The 19,842-nt window shown below is 38.9% G+C and overlaps 2 long non-coding RNA genes across 8 annotated transcripts in view; one reads left to right on the forward strand and one right to left on the reverse strand.

Annotated features, from left to right (window-relative positions):
* LOC102546491 (uncharacterized) overlaps positions 1 to 19,842 on the reverse strand; it is a 287,629-nt gene that overhangs the window by 91,684 nt on the left and 176,103 nt on the right. The window lies entirely within an intron of this gene.
* On the forward strand, positions 3,172 to 12,976 carry LOC120098788 (uncharacterized). 2 transcript variants are annotated; one of them, XR_015654097.1, is made up of 4 exons: positions 3,172 to 3,403; positions 5,623 to 5,682; positions 6,658 to 6,703; positions 11,841 to 12,972. It is a non-coding gene; the product is annotated as an uncharacterized LOC120098788 (long non-coding RNA). The 2 variants fall into 2 exon arrangements; XR_015654093.1 differs by lacking the exon at positions 6,658 to 6,703 and having other exon boundaries at positions 3,183 to 3,403; positions 11,841 to 12,976.

The following is a 19,842-nucleotide window of genomic DNA, read 5'->3' on the forward strand; positions in this document are numbered from 1 at the left end:
TAAGTTTCAATTTAATATGTGAAAACATTTAGAAAATAGACCTTTGCAACAGTAATCTTCTCAAATAAGTTTAGGCAGATGCCAAGAGAGAATGTCTGCTGCATAGACCACTGTGTCAGATGAACAGGCATCTCTCACCCAGGCTCAAAAGGGCTTATGTATGAGTTTTTATGAATTTTTATATAATTGGTTTTTTTTTTTTTTTACAATTTCTAAACACAACCCTGTAAAGTTAGGAGAAATAGTAATATTTAAAAGTTGGGACATTTTAAATATTACATGACTTCTAGATCAAAATAATATTTACAGAACGAAGACTGCTTATTTAAAAATTTCCTATGTGGTAAGATCTGTCCACACCTTATCTGCCTCAGAGCAAAAGGCTTCTGTTATTTTACCCACATTCTCAAATAAATTCTAGCCACTTGTGAAGAAAGAGCCTTGGTCTCATGCCAGGATGGCTCACGCACTATCCAAGTTAAAGATTTGGCTGTGAATTATTTATAGGGAATGAAAAACAAGGGGGTGGGGGGCTAGCATGTGAAGAGCATGAGACACCAATCAGAAGGAAAATTAAAGGCTTACTCTACCTTGACAGAGAAGATATTGGATTTAAGTTTTTATCATTATTATGGGAAACAGGCACATGGCCGCAAGGCTCGCATGCAGGTAAGAGGAGAATTTTCTAAAGTCAGTTCTCTCCTACTTCACTTGGGTTCCAATGATGGAACTCAGGTCACCAGGCCTGCGCTCACACAGAGGCTCTTTTGTGTCTGGGTTAGTGCTGTCTGCTCACCCAGCACAGTGATGTACCAGACGGGAGGTTTTCTTGGCACCTGCCCAAACTCATTTCAGAGAATAAGTGTTCTGACATTCTTTTTATACTCTTAAACATGGATTTTACCCATTAAGCCATCTCGCAAGCCACAGCCATTGCTTTCATATGCAACAAAACAGGTCTGGTTAAAGGATGCAGTGTTCTGGGAGGTAGCTAAAATTCAGGTGACGGTGGAGAATAAACTGCCCTGTAGCAAAGCAAATAGCAAGGACCGTGTACATAGCCCCTTCCTCGTCTATGACTCTTCTAGCCATCTCAACTGGATAATTCATTCCTTAGAGAAATCAACTTGTAAAGATGAAAGATGAATTTGGCTCACAGCTTCCGAATTTCCCAGCCTATGGTCAAGCAAAACCATTTCCTTTAGACCTTTCACTGGGGATACCAAATGGTCACGGCAGGGAGAACGTGACAGCAACAGGAAAAAAAAAAAAAAGTTCACCTCATGCCAGGGTGACAAAGGAGAGAAAGGACCTATTCCCAGTGACATAGAACCTCCCAGAAGGCTACCTCTTCAAATTTCCACGTGTTAGCTGGAGCCCAAGCCTTCAACACAGGAACTTTTGGAAGTTATTATTTGGAACTTTTATTCAAACTGTGGCCACCCTTTCCCACAAAACAAAACTTTCACTCAAAGTAGCCGTTCTATCACACAGATACAACTGACAAAGCTAATCTACTGAATTTTGAAAAACCAATGAATCTGTGGTGAGACCCTTGTTCTGTTGAATTTATGATCTTTAGTACCCTCTGTCTTATCAGTAAGTCACTAGAACAACATAATCTTTGCCCAGCCAAGAAAAAAAAATGATAGTTTAAATGGGTAGCAGCGGCACATAAATACAGTGGGAGAATGAATCTAGGGTGCACTAATTCCCAAGATAATTAGTGCTAGCAGTAAGGATATTGGTCCAGCTATTAAAATCAACAGAGGCTTCCAAAAGAGTTATGAGAGTTATAGAAATTAGTGAATGGCTTCAGAAGGGGAGAGTAAAGCTCATGACACATGCTTATAAACTCAGTATTCAGAAGGCAGATGCAAGAGGATCAGAAGCAGTTTGAGCCAGCCTGGGCTACTGAAGGGAATTCCAGGACCACCTGGGCTAAATTAAAAAAGAATGAAAGAAAGAAAACATAAAAACCAAACTCTTGATAGAAAGCAGAAACTGTAAATGCAACCTCCGAATACAGTCCATGTGGGCTGGGTACACGGTACGGAAATGACGCTTGAATGACAGAGCAATGCAAGCCTGAAGAGCCTTAAAAATCTAAGCAGGGGATGACAGAACTAGTGTTGAGAAACAGGCGCAGTAAAATCATATAAAGAAGCATTGTCACCAAAAGATAACCAGGTATAGGCCTTGGGATGAATTGGGGACTGGAAAGGTAATTGCTAGAACACACGAATAACTGGACAGAAGGCCGAAGCCAGGATAAAGCAGGGCAGAGTAAGCGCTGGAATCTATTTGTGGCTCACAATGAGGAACAAGGAGGGATGCTTTAGCAGCGGAGAACATAGGTCAGAAGTACGCATTAGTCAGGAGCTTGATATCTCTACTGGAGAAGCTCAAATACAGACTTCCCTAAATGGATCATTGTGGGGCGCTGGCTTCTCCGAATCTTTGGGTCCTGTGACACTCTGATCCTCAGCATAGGAGAATCACAGAGGAGTTGGGTTATTTCTCTTCTTGCTCTCTACTCTGCCATTCCTGGCTGAGCTGCGGGAGTGCTGCTACAGATCACACACTTTTTCTGTGTCTCCATTTTAGTATCTATAAAATAGAAATTGGGTTGTTTCCCATCTCACAGCAGTGCCACGGAGCCTGTGAAATATTGGGTTCTAGGAAATATTGGGCATTTGGGAGGTGGGAAGGGAAGGAGGGACTTGTGATAAATAGGAGACACGGACCACCTAAAATTAGATAGATTTTCATTTCGAGAGCTTCATAGCTCATGTCTTGCAGGTGATCAGGCTCCATCAAATATATTCATATGCACAAACTCTGACTTATCCAGAATATTAAAGGCCACAAATCTTCTGAAGATCCAAAATTGCAATGGCGAGCCGGAACAATAAATGTTTACAAACGTGTAGTCACGGGAAGTGATTTTTCTATGGATTTGGTGTTCTGCAAAAGAAGTGAGCATGAAGGGACAAGGAAGACAATGCAGGAGTAGCTGTTAGAAGACTGGCCAAGGCCAATCATTCTCAGTTACCCTCTTCCAGGCATCAAGCACCCCACTCATGATATGCAAAAGTGCCCCTGTGTGCTACTGAAAACCACACAGGAAGTAGCTTAGTCATGATGCAACAAGTCAATGTCAAAATAGGAAACATCTAGTTCAGCCCCTTTGCGTTAGTCGGCGAAGAATATGGTGCGTGGATGATTAAGGGGCACATTTAAAGTCACAGGACAATCACGATGAGAGAAAAAACAGAACTGGAACTTGAAAGTCTGGGGACATACTGCTCTCTTCTTGGTATTCTTCTCTCTGAAATTCCAACCTTGGCAGATGACCAAAGTGAACAGGGGGTGCCAAGGAAGGGAAAGGGAGAAGAAAAAGGTAAGGAAGACTCGTATTAACAGACTCCTTTGAGAAGCTCTGGGGTATCCCCGCTATTTTCACAATGCACATGGAGCCTAAAAGAAATGCAGGAAGGGAGATGATACATTGTAATTTGCATAAGGGACAGAATATGTATCAGAGGGAAGACAAAGAAACAAGGAGTGGGCGTCACTTTGATACATTAGCACATATGAAGAACAGCTACTGAGAAGGCAGAAATAAAGACAAGAGGAGACCAGAAGAAAGTAAGTATCAGGACTACTGAGAAAAGCTATTTGTTTGAATTCACACAGCAAGGCGGAAGGAGCTTTTGAAGTAAGGTGAAACAGTCTTCTGAAGAGGTGAAATGCAGAAAACCTAAGCTCAGGGCTCCTCTGAAGTGAAATGAGATGAGTCCCCTATTCAGCAGTGACTGGAAACAGCCAAGAGAGTCACTCTGATTTGTTCATGTGTTGACTTGACAAACGATAATGTTGAAGTGTAACAGTGGTCATTATCTGAGCAACTCACTTAGAAAGCCATCCCTCTTTACTTATGGTTTCATTCTCCACAGGTTCAGTCTCTCATGATTAGCTACAGTCTAAAAATAATACATGGAAAATTCTAGAAATGAAGAGTTCCTAAGAATTAAACACTATTCTTTGTAGCGTGATGAAAAGTCATGCTGTCACATTCTGTCCCACTCAGAATGTGAATCATCTCTTTGGTCCAACACATCCACATCATCCATATAATAGCCCATTTGTCATTTGGTTGTTGTCTTAGTTATTAAGTTGATTGTGGTGGCATCTTGATGCTTAATTTCATAAGACTGTCACATTAACACAACCTAGTGATGTGTTGTGAGGTCAATGTCATACCATATCCCTTGTCACGTAGGCATTGTGTCTTACATTATCCCTAGAACAGAGGTGAGTACATATTAGATATTGTAAGAGAGAAAGAAAAGCCATGCTCACATTATGTTCCTTATAGCAAATGATTATATATTTTTTGCATTTGTTGATCATTGTTAATCTCTTAGGGTATCAGATATATGATTAGTTACCATAGTTACCATAGTTATGTATACATATATTATTACACATTTATGTGTGTCTATATAAAAGAATATACTGTGTGTGGGGTTCCGAACTCTCAGTGATTTCAAACATCCCCATGGGTCTCAGGGACCATCCTATGCAGACAATAGAGACTAGCATAGTTCCTGAAACTACTACCGTTATTCATTTGAGCAATGTAAAAACAAACTACATTTTTTAATTTTGATTTTGTGGGAAAACACTTAATAACATGGAGACATACACATTGTCTGAGATTTTGTTCAAATTTAAACTTACGACTTTCTAAGATAAGATATTTTGATGGTGTTGAATAACTAGAGTTTCAAGTAAGTGACTCTTGACATAAAAGTAGCAAGCAGCTAGAGTTTAGTGATAAAATTATTTATAAAATTGTTTGGCCCAATAAAAAATATTAACCTAGAGGGTAGAAGGATGACTTTAGCAATTCAGAGTAATTGCTGGTCTTGCAGAGGAATCAGGATCAGTTCCCAACACCCACATGGTTATTCACAACCATGTGTAACTATAGTTCCATACCATCTAATGCCTTCTTTTGACCTCTGTGGGCACCAGCCCACATACAGTATACATACATACATTATACATGCATACAGGCAAAATAGTCACACACACAAAATAAATCTAAAGCAAAAGTTAACTTGAAATTTTAAAATAAAATTACTCAGATAAATGGTTCAATCTAGAAACAAAGAGAAAACAAAATAAAAGAAAACCACTTGCAAGTTAAGGATTGTACCTGGGTATAACTGATAGTCTCTAGCTTTGATGACTTACTATATAGAGAAAACTATAATAAAAAATTGCAATCTTTACAGAAAAGACTAACTCAACTTTGTGTAAGGAGGAGACTTTAAATAGAGTGTGTAAACCATGTTTACCAAGGGGAAAGCTCCTAGAAGTAGCTGGTGTCCAACACAATCGATCAAGACTTGTGCTGTTACATACAATTCCATCAGCTACAGAAAATCAACCATATAGGTGAAATTCTGGAAGAAGAGAGAATATAAGAAATGGCAGAAGCTTTTACTGTTGTTGTCTATTCTCTTCATTTTAATAATCTATTTATATTTCTTTCCCATGTTTACTTGAAAAACATCATCTACCCTCAACTGTGCTGGTTTGCATACAAAGTACATGGCACTCCTGATCGAAGATAAAGTTTGACTGTAAACTCCAATCATCTTTAAAGAGGTATGGTAGGTATTATGGCTTTATATGTATTGCTAACACTTCCTCAAAGAAGTGCAAGGGACCAATAAATATATGAAAAAAAAAAAGTTCACTACCTTTACCTCATAGAAATGCAAGTTAAATTACACTGAGCTATTAGGTTAACTGTTATTTGAAAAAAAAATATCGAAATAGCAAATGTGGGCAAGGATATAGAGAAAAGGATCCCTGAGATGCCACCGGAGGCAAGAACATCAGTACAACCAATACAGAGAAAAGTATAGACATGCTTCCCAAATCAAAGCTGCAACCATTGTTATGCCACATCCGCGTATTTATCTAAAGTAAATGAAGCCAGCACATAGCATCCAGCATAGTGATACATCTGCAATTGCATGTTTACTGAAGCACTGTTTACAGCAGCTAAGGTAAAACCTTAGGGGTGATCACCATATTAACAGGTATAAGAAAACATAGTACACAGAGAGAGTTGGGGGGAAGGGAGGGAAGGAGGGAGGAGAGGGAGAGAGAGAGGAGAAAAGGAAGAAGAGGAGGATTGTTCATAGGAAAATGGAACTGTACATTATCATGTTAAACAATGTTGTCCATACACCAAAGTATCACACACTTTGCCTCCTAAGTGATTTTCCTGAAAATAAAAAAAGTGACCATTGGAGAAAGGGACTGGAGGACAAGAAAAAGAGGAGGAGGGCGGGATGCGGTAGAGCCAACAGTAGGCAGAGCATGCTATGCTTACGTGTATGGACATGTCACAACTAATAAACACAAGCATATGTTTTAAAAGTGCTATGCTCAAATATGATCCCTAGAGGTTAAAGAAAAAGACTAACAAGCTAACCGAGACTTACTGAACAATCTCACCTCACAGAAGAATCTTTTTAAGAACTCAGAGAAGACTCAAGTCTCCCGTGGCATCAGATTTATCCCTCTAATAGGTGTTTCAGGAAGTAATGGGGCTTCATCTCCATCTTACAGATGGCGGGAGGAAGATGAGTGATTACTGGACAAGATTCCTTGAAAGGTGGGCTTTGATGGTCCATAAGCTACCTTGTACTAAGAGCTCAAGCCATTGTCCCTTATTGGGTTGTACCAGAGGTGAAACCTCTGACAGTCTCGGATATCACAGGGGGACTTTTCACTTTCCAAGAATTCTGGGTTCTAAGCTCTCAAGCTTCTCTCTGCACCTGAGTCTGCAGCATGAGGTGCTTCTTTAAGCTCTCTGTAATTTAGCATAGGCATATGGCCGGCACCCCCCAAGTTATAGGTACAGAAAAAACACTGCCTCCTTACACTTTTGTAACGAAGTGATCACTTATTAATCATTCCACAGCAGAGCACTTCACTTCCTGTACTAATTTAATCCTCATCATATGAAAAGAATATCCCTGTTGAACCTTCATAGAGGAGGGAAAAGGATAAGGTGATGTCAACTTTTGATATGTCCAAAGGTACTCTGTTAAAAATGGGGAAAATGAGAATTTGATAAATCATCTATGAAACCAATCTATTGAAGCTGACTTTTATTTTGTGCTACTCACACCCAGCAGTGCCCTCCTAAGAGAGCCACATTGTTTAGCTCTCCCTGAGTTTCCTTTAAAGTCAGTGCTGGATTGCTCTTTGCGGTAGAAAATTAAACAGGAGATGACTCCAGGGGAATGTGTTCCTGAGCGTCTTTCTCTCCCCCACTGTGCCTGTGACCTCTTGTGTGATTTGACTCCCTTCTGGCTCATGCAGCTAAAATTAAACCAGTGGGGAAAAAATGTTTACCTCAAAGTACATGTTGCCTTCATGAAACACAACTGAGCTTAAAGGTCATTAGATTAACAAGACAGTGGCGATGGCGGTCTTTATCTGGGCAGCAAAGAGCTGGTACAGGAGTGAGATGAGAGAAAAGTGAGCAGACGGTGGATAAGGCTAAGAGAGGGTTTAAGGGCCATGGGCAGCCTGAGGACAGTCCAGGAACCAGATTAAGAAATTGTTTGACTTAGAATACCTGTGAAACAAGAAATAACATAACCTCTCTGCACATGGAGCCTCATTTGTGGCCTACAGGGCATGTTCTGTTCACAAGTATTGTTTTAGTTAATTTTAGTGATATCTGTGGAAATGTGTAAAACTGTCTCCTGTTTACCTGTGAGAAAATTGGGTCCCCGACTTACAAGTCACTGACCAATGACTGTAACCACCATATGATCTTTGTATTTCTTGGGCTCCACAACTACAGAGTCTCCTTCCTTGAAGGACATTTTGTCTGTCTGATATAAAACTGAACTTAGAAAGAAGAGCATTAAGCAAAGAGAAATTCAAGCCCTGAGAATTTGCAAAAGACCCACTCCCATCCCTACTATTACACATTTTCTTTCAGCCTGTGTTTCTGTTTCCTGTGTTTGATCACACTGAATGGATAATTCCATTCAGTGATTTCAGATTTAAATTATAAGGGCTCTCTAACAAGAGACATTTTAAATAGAGGTAAAGCCTTACTTTTTACTCAGGCTTTTGACCCCTGGTTTCCTGGTGATCTATATCCAGGTTGACAAACCTGTCTTTACTGGTTTTGATTTTCACTATTGAACCAGGTCATCTGAAGTATTCCTCACCAGGGATCAATGAAAGACATACTTCCCTCGGGGAGATCAGCTTTACAGAGTAAAAAGACAGTTAGATTGCTTCTATAACCAAAAAGTAATTTATCTGCCAGCACAGTGAGTCACTGAAGTAAGCCATTTGATTTGCAGCAATAGTGTTTGAGATTTTCGTGCATTCCTAAAGGATCTTGCAAATATCAACATACACAGCAGTGCTCATAGGGTAAAGCGGATGGCAATGGTTACATGTTCAACACAGAAGCACAGGCGTACATGTGACTGTAGAACTGTTGGAAAGACATTGGGAGAGTTCATTTCCTTCCAAAATGAAATATATTGAGTCAAATCAAGTCCCTTTGGTACGTGAGAATGTTTTTTCTAAGTCTATAATGTCGTGAATAGTGCCTTCTCTTACTCTTTATATGAAATGATACGAGAATGAGAATGAGTACAATTTACCAAGCCAGCTTATATTTTAGAACTGGAGCATGGGAAGTATTAATTTGCTTTATGTGAGCTTTCAGGGGACTCTGGGGATAGGGATGAGAGATGGAGTTTTATTTTGGCTTAATCCTTTAATGACCTCACCACGTGCATGAATATGTTACAAGCAAACACAAAAATGCCCCCTTGTTATACTGTATTGATTGAGAGATTACACAGGAAATGTAAATTGCCCACTGCAATATATTCTCCCCTTCTGTAAAAATAGCTCAGAGCTGCACCATTCCTCCTGGTCTCTCAGTCTCCTATCCTTCAGATATAACCATAAAAAGGACATTCCTCATGACCAGACCATTAGGGCAAGTACTTTCTGTGATGTCTACCTCGAACTGTTTAAAAATTGGATTTGAGTCTCTTCTCCAATATTTCTACCTGCATGGACCTCTCTTCCTTCTTTCAGCCACAGAATTTTAAATCATTTTGTTATAGCAATGTAACCTAGACCCTAATTAGAAGGGGCTCTGACTACAAGCTCATCATCTGCCTATTACTAGTTCCAAACAAGAATGTACACCAGGGTAGATAAAGGCAAAGACTGAGAGCACCCTCAGTAGCTACATCTTCATAACCAAAATTCAATGAATTCCAGAGAATTCAGTCTTCAATGAATTCACATAGCTTTTATCCAAAGTTATTATCACCAAAAATGCTCTGGTTCTTTGGGTTTTTTCCCAATTCAGGAATGTTTGCATTTGCATAACAATAGAGTTTGGGGATAGTACCCACACCTAACCACAAAGTTCGCTTATGTTTCATGTACGTCTTGAACACACAATCTGATGGAAATTTTTATCAAGTTTTTAATGTGCTTGTGTTTAACACTGACTAATCACAAGAAGTCAGGCATGGAATTTCCCACTTGTGATATTACGGTATTACTCAAAACATTTTAGTTTTTAGAGCATTCTGAATTTTTAATTTGGAAATTAGGAATGTTAGAGATAGATAGATAGATAGATAGATAGATAGATAGATAGATAGATAGATAGATAATAGGTAGATAGATGATAGATAGGTAGATAGATAGATAGATAGATGATAGGTAGATAGATGATAGGTAGGTAGATAGATAGATAGATAGATAGATAGATAGATAGATAGATAGATGATAGGTAGATAGATGATAGATAGGTTGATAGATAGATAGATAGATAGATGATAGGTAGATAGATGATAGATAGGTTGATAGATAAATAGATAGATAGATAGATAGATAGATAGATAGATAGATAGATAGATGATAGGTAGATAGATGATAGATAGGTTGATAGATAGATAGATAGATAGATAGATAGATAGATAGATAGATGATAGGTAGATAGATGATAGATAGGTTGATAGATAGATAGATAGATAGATAGATAGATAGATAGATAGATAGATAGATAGATGCAAATCATTGCCTTGCTTCTTCATCTGCCAGAACTATGTCCACTTAGAAACACAGCCTATGGTTTTTTCTCTCCTTCACTACTGGGCATGTAGTTGTCATTTATCTCTAGACTGCATGCTAAAAATCGTGAAACACTAGGAATAGTAACATGACCTCATCTTCAGTGGAGACATTAGCTAAATTGAAGGCAATGGCACAGAACATTATTTCATAATGAGTTTTGGATTTTTTTTTAAAGTAAGTATGTGCCAAGGGTCTTTAAGCAGAATCAGAAGAATGGTTTGGAGTTTGGAGCACTGGAGTTCTGTGGCTTATATGAAAGGCCTGAAAAACCAGTAGTAGTGGTTCAGATCGCATCTGACAAGTTAAGTCAACAGTTTTCTGTTATCTGTTAGGTATTGTCTGTGTTTGGGTGTTACAGTGATCCATAGTTAGACAAAGCATTGATTTTTATCATAGGGTGTTTTCTGTATTAATTACAATCTATGTACACAGGTTCCCAGTGTCCATCACTATTTCCTAACTCTGATGACAAAACCCAATCTTCATTGCCTTCCTCTGTTTTCTTCTCATTGAATACCTTCTATAACCTCTTAATACAGTATGCAATGTATCTGTGTGTCTCTTCACCTCCTCCTCACCACCATCATTAGAACACAATCTCCAGAAGGACTTACTTCTTATTGTTTACAAAGGGATCTCAAGGGACTTTGTAATGGCCTGGAATATAGTAGGTAATCTATATGAGTAAATGAGAATATATGAGTCAGGACTTCTGAAGAGGAATATGACTAATAGAATAGATACAATTATATGAGACTTGTTAGATTGATTTACATGGGTCTATGAAGGCTACAGAACTGGGGAGTCCAGTAGATATGCAGTCTTGGTTTAAAGGCTCTGAACAAGAGAGCTCAATGATACAGTGTCTGTGTAAGGCTGAAGGTATGGGAGCAAAGCCCCATGAAGAGTTGTTGGTGAAAGTCTAAATTTAATAGCTGAAAAAATTGCAGTCTGAGGTCCATGGACATTGGCAGTGGGAGAAAAAAATCAGAGTTTACTCTTCATTGTGAATATGCCCAAGCTTTATTCTTTCTTCCTCCAAGCTACATGAGATGCAACTTATATGCACTTACTAATGACCCATATGTCTCATTGCTTACATTGTAGTAGAGAGGGGTCCCTATCCTATAGTGCCTCTATCTTGGCTGGATAGTAGGTGTGTTAGAAAATGACATGTGTAGTGTCTCTAATAGTTATCTTTTAATGAATCAATCTCAGATGGACTGAGCCAACTTTTGGTCAACTTTCAAAAGTGGGCAGATTTGAGCCCTCCAGCTCAAATTAGAATCCTCATTTTTTGCCTCACATTAGTGAGTAATCACATAAATAATGAATCAAAGAATGAATTTGATTTTTGTAATCCACTGACTTGGCAAACATTTGTGTCTTCTAAGGGACAGCAGAAAGGACTACAGAGGAAGGAAACTGTACCTGTTTCTAACTCCATGAGGAAGATGAGCTGAAATGTTACCATTATGGGAGACCTACCTATTTGGGGAAAAGAGCCCCATTTCACTGCCTGCAGGAGTCATGTCCTATAGTTAATACTCTCCTTGGAGAACTAGCAAGATATGGGTGTTCACATAATCCTCCTTCCTTTTTCATTCTAGAGACTTCGGTGATCAGACGGTAGCAGGAACTTTATTTGAAGTTGTTATGTTAGAAGATCAAAGAAGAAAGGTGAACTATGCAAGAGTAAGATCAAAAAGAAGAAATTTCATTTTGATTTTTAGATATCAAGGAATAATACATACACTAAAGCCTATTAGTGATTGTCAAAGAGTATAAAGGCAACATCAAGTATGCAGGTCGGAATTGTTTTCATTCTTTTAACTAATAGCAAATGTTAATTTTACTTTGTCTTTCCTTGTATGAGTTCCTGTCTACATCTTTGCTATGCAAACATTCATGTAATTGTATCAGACATATGAAAATGGTCACATTGCCATAGATTTCTAGAGGTAGGATTTTCATTTCTATGTGGAAGAGGACATATTCTGCATGGTAAAGGAAGCTTGTTTTAATGTTTCAAAAATAATCCAATGAACCTGCTTTGTTATGTAGAATGAAACACTTATCCAAAATATGATCTGGAAGTAGGGTACAAAACTTCAAAAATGTCGATGAGAAATGTTATGTGCCTATGGGCTTCTCAGGTGAGTAAGTTAGAGCTTCTGGGGAGGGAACAAGACACTTCTGGAGAGAGCTGTGAACCAGCAACTCTATGCAGGTACAACGGAGGAGGGACAACCCTGTGATGTGGGAAGGGCACCTCATCTCATTTGTCCTACACTAATGCCTCACATCAAGTTTGAACATAGTTTCTGCTTTGTTAATTAGTTTTATTGCCCACAAGCGTTAGTGAAACAAAACTCGCTCTCCATCCAAAGGTTTAAGATAATGGTAAAAAGCTGTCTTCTCTAGTGTTGTAATTTATCATCTCCAAACTTTCAGAGGTCTCTTCTACACTCTCTACCATGGCTTTGCAGCGTATAAAAGTAATGACAGAAACAGTGTTGAGTGATAAAGATGTGTGCTGAGAAAGATTACTGAAATTTGAAACAGACGAGAGGGAGAAATTAGTGAGATTTCGAAGGTATGTAGTCTCAGGTTCTGTGTCATCGTAGTCACCTTGCTGTGAGTATTTAAAGTCATGGACACATGTGACCAGTAACCTGGTCTATCTCTGGGCTTCCAATGGCCATCTGGTATTTCTAATGTGAAAATAAACGTCTCAGCTGGAACTAACAGAGCTCTGGCGTGTAGTCACCAACATCCTGAACCAATCAATAGCCACAAACGAGCTGAGCCAGAGGAACAGACTCACAATGAGACCTAAATAAGTCACACAGCAGCCTGGTAGTGATGACAGTGACTCCTGAGCTAGGCCCATATTGGGGTGTCATTTAAAAAGTTGTTCAGGCAGCTCAGCTTGTATCTAGTAACTCCATGATTGCCAATGACTCTACACACAATATTTCTACTCTAATTAGATGCAGCGGATTCTGCTTTCTACTGTTTGCATGTTCTATGTAACATGCTTATTCTAAACTCCTCTATGAGACAACACTCCGCTTGCTTCAACCTGCACCATGGGCCTCTGGAGAAGGAAGTCAGAGTGAACATGATTTCTATAGGAACAGAAAGAGCAGAAGCTGTTTCACATACATGTCATTAAAAAAAAAAAAAAGAAGAAACCAAACAAAAACAACTGCACCAAAGAGAGACAGCAGAACCCTTTCCTAACACACAAATGTTAGAACAAGTTCTGTATCAGGCTTGTCTTCCCCATCTATTTTCCATATCTACACAGTTCAAGTTTTAAAATTATTATAGAATTATGACCTCTTCTAAGCCATTCCTACCCCATATGCCCCTCCCTACAATTTTTCATCTAACTGATCTAATTAGTTACAGAATTTATACAATTTCAGCACATAAAATTTTCACATACAATTTTTGTAAGCATCCTGCCCAGATTAGTGTAACATTTAAGCAAATTCTCCCCTCACCACAATTCCACTGTCCCAACTTATAAATTCATATTTTAGTTGGCGGAAGTCTTTGCTCTGGTAGTTTTGATAAGAATGTTATGGAAACAATATTTCTTGATTTTTTTATATGTTTAAAAATATTTTTCCTTGGCTTTTATTACTGCACAGCAGGGTAGCTGGACGTGAAATACAACGATGTTCTTTTCTGTGAGAACATTGTGGAAGTTGTTTCATGGTTGCTAGCATTGAACATAGTTCTGGAGAAGTCTGAGGCCAAACGTATTTTTTTTCTTCTTGAATATCAAAATCTCTGCATTTTTTTTTCTGCTTGGAGGAGCATAGAAGTATTCTGATATGGTTATATTCAATAACTTTTCTCAGGAACTATTTTCAGAATAATCAATCAGGGTTAACTCCTCTGGGACATGTGTTACTCTTGAACAACTATTAGATGGTCTTCCATTATTAGCAAAATATTTCATTTGTAGGAATTGATGAAATTTTTGGCTATTACATTGGTGTTACGTCTGCTGATATTTTATGGCTTTTCACAGTTCTCACTATTCTTGAAACGTATATAATATTTTGTTGTTCACTGTCTATCCTTTTATCTTCTTCCAAAACTGCTTTTTCTCTATAGTGATTTTATTTTTCTTTATTTTATTTCTTTTATTTCCTTATGTTAGTGGTGGTTGCAGCTGTTTATAATTTAATAATTACTTTTGTTTGTTTCCCTTTAATTTATTTATCTGTTTACTTTGCATCCCGATTACTGGCCCTCTCTCCTGCCCTCAAACAGTCCCTTCCCCCATCCCTTTTCCCCTTCTTCTCTGAGAATGGGGATCTCTCCCCGCTGTGTACCAAAGCACCCTAGTACATCAAGGCACTGCAGTGGGAGAGGTGCATCCAGACAAGGGAGATCAATTAGGGAACTGGGATCCACAGGAAGGCAATATATTCAGGGACAGCCCCTACTCTAGTTGTTGGGGAACCCACATGAAGACCAAGACACACATCTGCTACATATGTTACTTTCTCTGTCTGGAGAAGCGCAGAAGTGTTCTGATATGGTTATATTCAATAACTTTTCTCAGGACCTATATATTATAGTATATTTGCAATAGTAACTGCCAGGTTGTGAATGATAAAAGCTATCCACCAGCATCATACCAATTTTCACACACCAATGTGCCATGAGTTCTAAAAGCATTGCCAACTAAATTTTACCAGAGTACATCCAAAAACATATGATAGAATTGTACATCATGGCCACATAAAATTTATCCTAAGAATACAAGATGATATAAATATTAAAAATAATCAAAGTATATAATGACTTAATCAATCATATGAAGAGAAAAGGATAAAAACACATGATTAATAAAATGGCAATAATGCACAGTGTGGATTTAATGCAATTCTATCAAAATTGAACCATTTCTTGTGCACATGAATAAGGTGATCAGAAATTTGCCCAGAGATGCAAGAAATCCAAACTCGCTAAGCCAACAACAGAAAAGAAGATTAAAATTATAAGATTCAGACTTTTTCATCTCAAGATTTATTTCAATATATAATATAATCAAGTCAGTGTAACACAAACATAAAACAGAAGAGAACTGAGACTCAGAAAATATTTAAAAGCTCTATACTAATTGTCATCTAATCTCTAACAAGGGTGCTGAAATAATTCCAAGTAAGAAAAGCTAACCTTTCAACAACTCATGCCCAAAAATAACAGATATCCATGTATGTGGTCCCCTAAACACACATATACAAATATAAACTCAGAACAGATCAAAGCTTTAAATGTGCATAACCGAAGTGCATGGCTAAAAGTATACCACTGTTAGAAAAAGACACTGCCATAAATCTTTGTGATCTAGATTACACAATTTCTTTGATAAGACATCAAAAGCATGAGGAGGAAAAGAAAACTTTGATAAATTGGACTTTATGAAAATTAAAAACTTATATGCTTCAAAGGGGCAGAGAAGCCAAAAGACACAAAATGCAAAAAACAATTACAAGGCATGTATGTGATAACTAAATATTATCTTAAGACACATACAGAACATGTGCACCCTACAGTAAAAAAAACCTGAATTTCTCGAATGAACAAGAGATTTAGATAGATATCTTCCAAGGTAAGTAAATGAATGTCTAATACACACATGAGATTAAAGTAATCAAAATCAAGGTGAGCAACTGCCTTAGAAGAATATTTCTCAAGAAGGCAAGACACAGAAAACATAAAAGAGAGGCAACCTCTCCCTTTTATACAAACTCGCTTTGATTTGAAAAGATGACCGTTGTATCAGGCACTGATAAAGGCAGAGCTTTGACAGTCCATTGAATTCTCTAAGGACCCATCTTGTGCTGTCACAATGGCAGCCAAACTCACCCTATCAAGAATCTAGGAGAGGACATAATATTCCGTCCATAGCAAGGATTCTCGGGAGTCCCAAATAAATCTTTGGGAACTATCGCTCTGAGCTCTTATTTATTTTATGACTTTCTTCATCCAATTCTACACACTTCAATCTCAGATTTCAAGAAATCTATGTATCTCCTTCATATTTCTGTTATTTCCTTAGTTACAACATAAAACTAGAGGAAATATCTTCCTGGAGTAACATTCTCATTATGAATCAATGTGGCTAGCAGAAGATATTTTTTCACTTCAGCAGTTCTAGGTAAAAAATAACTTAGTATTACATGTATTACCCTGAAGAAACCCCCACTCCCTTAGTGAAAAAGGCAACCTTTCACATTGCTTGACATAATTCCTCGGTAACCCCCAAGAAAATATTCCATATTGTCCAATAGGCCCACCCTACATGAAATATTTGGGGATAAAGAACTTAATTTTCAGTGTGTTATTAAATATTAAATATCGTACAGTTTCCTGGTATCTCCCTCACCATGCATATTATATGTCACTGTGGTTTCTGGAAAACAAAAGATCTCATTGGGCCTGGTGGTGGTGACACATGCCCTTAATTACAGCACCAAGGAGGCAGAGGCAGGTGGATCTCTGTGAGTTAGAAGCCAGTCTGGTCTACAGAGTGAATCCCAGGACCAAAAGGGCTACACAGAGAAACTGTATCTTGAAAAGAAAATAGATCTCCCTCTCTTTCCCTTTGCATGTGCACGCACATGTGCATGTGTCTGTGTGTCTGTGTGTCCATCTGTGTGTGCATGAGAGAGAGGGAGTGAGAGACCATGAACATCCACATAGGCCATTCTGCTTTATCAGTGTCCATCATACTCCCATGAGACATGGAACAGTTCACTGCATTTACAGCTCGATTGGCAGGCAACTAGACTCAGAAATCTTCCTTTCTCTGCCCCCCACACCAGATCTAGGATCCCAGGAACACATGGCTACACCTAGTTTTTCCATGCACCGTGGGATCTATACTCAGGTCCTCATAAACAGCATGTTCTCTTACCTACTGGGCCAGGCTCCCCTGTATCAGTTTTGTCTCCTCCTTCTTCTCCTCCTTCTTCTCCTCCTTCTTCTCCTCTTCTTCCTTCTTCTTTGTCCTCCTCTTCCTCCTCCCTTCCTCTTCATCCTCCTTCTCTTCCTCCTCTCCCTTTTCTTCTTCCTCCGCCTCTTCTTCCTCCTCCTCCTCTTTTCCTTGCTCCTCCACACATACCTCTTCCTCCTCCTCTCCCTCCATCTTGTTCTTCAACTCTACCTCAGATCACCTTCTGTGTCTACACTACCTTACACACCCTCCACTCTACTACTGGTAGACTGGTTTACCGCTATTTACTGCCCACTCTTCCATATTGCCCAGAAACACAGTTGAGAAAAATAAGCAAGGGTCCTACCCTAATGTTATCTCTTCTCTCCGGACTCATTTTGTTCATTGTTCCTCTTCCCCCAAACACAAATAAAGTGCATTTGATCACAGTACTGCCCATGCCTAGAAGACAACCCTTTAAGCTCTGGTAAGAAAAGAAAGGACGGCATATGTGGTCATGCTGGGGTTACCACTGACAAGTAATGTGGGCTCACAACTGAGATAGCATCTCCTACTTTCTGTAGAAACACATTGAATGTTTGTAGAATGACTGAGTGAAAAGAAGGAAAATACCTTCTTCTTAGCACCTCATAGAACCTTCTCCAAAATCAACTATATACTCTATCTCAATGCAAGTTTTAACAGATTAAAGAACATTGAAATAACTCCTTGTAACTTGTCAGAGCAAAATGGATTAAAGCTGGACTTCAACAACAAAAGAAACAACAGAAAGTCTACAGACTCATGGAAACTGAACAACTCTTTACTCAATGACCTCTGGGAAAAGAAAGAAATAAAAAAGTTAAAGACTTTCTAGAATGAAAATAAAGGTACAACGTACCCAAACTTGTGAAACACATAATGAAAGCAGTGCTAGGAGAAAACATAGCACTAAGTGCTTTCATAAAGAAATTGAAGAGATCTCGTGTTAGCAATTTAAAAGTACACCTGACAGCTGGAGAGCAAAGAGAAGCAAACACACCCAAGAGGAATAGATGATAGGAAATAATCAAATTCAGAGATGAAATCAATAAACTAAAAACAAAGAGAATAGAGGATCCGTCCAGTTTCCCTCTGTGCCCAGAGCTGACCCTGTGCCAAGCTCTCCATACCCAAATCCCTCCAGGAGAGAGCTTGTCTCTCAGGAACTGACACACCTGAGAGCACAGGTAAGACCACCACTTCTGTTCCCAGAGACCAACATGGAGCCCTCAGGACATAGGAGCAAAGGAGCAGCCCGAAACAGGATCCTTCCTGGTTCCCTCTGTGCCCGGAGCTGACCATGTACCAAGGTCTCCATACCCAAATCCTGCTGGGAGAAAGCTGGTCTCTCAGGAGTGCTGGCACACCTGAGAGCACAGATGAGAACACAAATTCTGCTCAAATACCTGGCTCAAGAGGGAACTGCCCAGAGCCCTCAGCACAGGAAACAAGGAGCAGACACTGACAGGATCCCTACGGTTTCTATCTGTGCCCTGGACCAGACCCTGTGGCACAGCTCTCCATACCCAAGTTCTGCCCGGAGAGACCAGGAGTGGTGACACACAGGCTTACAGGAGGATCGAGTCACAGTCAGAGAGTGCAAGACCAGCTAACACCAGAGATAACCAGATGTTGAGAGGCAAGTACAAGAATATAAACAACAGAAACTAAAGCTACTTGACATCATCAGAGCCCAGTTGTTCCACCATAGCAAGCTCTGGATACACCAACACACTGGAAAAGCAAGACTCTGATTTAAAATCACATCTCATGATGTTGATACAGGACTTTAAGAAGGACTTAAATACTTTCCTTAAAGAATACAGGACAACACAGGTAAAGAAGTAGATGCCCTCAAAGAAAAAACAAACAAACAAAAAAATCCCTTAAAGAAATAAAGGAAAACACAACCAAATGGGAAGGACTTGAACTATTCAGGATCTAAAAATGGATATAGAAACAATAAAGAAATCACAAAGGGAGACAACCCTGGAAATAGAAAACCTAGGAAGGAGATCAGGAGACAGACACAAGCATTATCATCAGAATACAAGAGAAAACAAGAGAATCTCAGGTATAGAAGATACTATAGAAAACATTGACACCGCTGTCAAAGAAAATGTAAATGGCAAAAAGCTCCTAACCCAAAACATCCAGGAAATCCAGGACACAATGAGAAGATCAAACCTACAGATAACAGAAGAGAGCAAAGATTCCCAACTTAAAGAGCGAGTAAATATCTTCAACAAAATTAAAGAAGAAAACTTCCCTAACCTAAAGAAGGAGATGCCCATAAACATACAAGAAGCCTACAGAACTCCAAATAGATTGGACCAGAAAAGAAATTCCTCCCATCACATAATAGTCGAAACAAAAATGCACAAAACATAGAAAGAATATTAAAACCAGTAAAGGAAATAATCAAGTAACATATAAAGGCATACCTATCAGAATTGCACCAAACTTCTCAACAGAGAGTATGAAAACTAGATGATCCTGGGAAGATGTCCTACAGACACTAAGAAGAACACAAATGCCAGCCCAGGCTACTATACCCAGCAAAACTCTCAATTAATATAGATGAATAAACCAGGTTATTCCAT

Source organism: Rattus norvegicus, chromosome 1 (assembly GCF_021556685.1).
Source record: "Rattus norvegicus strain SHRSP/BbbUtx chromosome 1, alternate assembly SHRSP_T2T, whole genome shotgun sequence".
Lineage (NCBI taxonomy): Eukaryota > Metazoa > Chordata > Mammalia > Rodentia > Muridae > Rattus > Rattus norvegicus.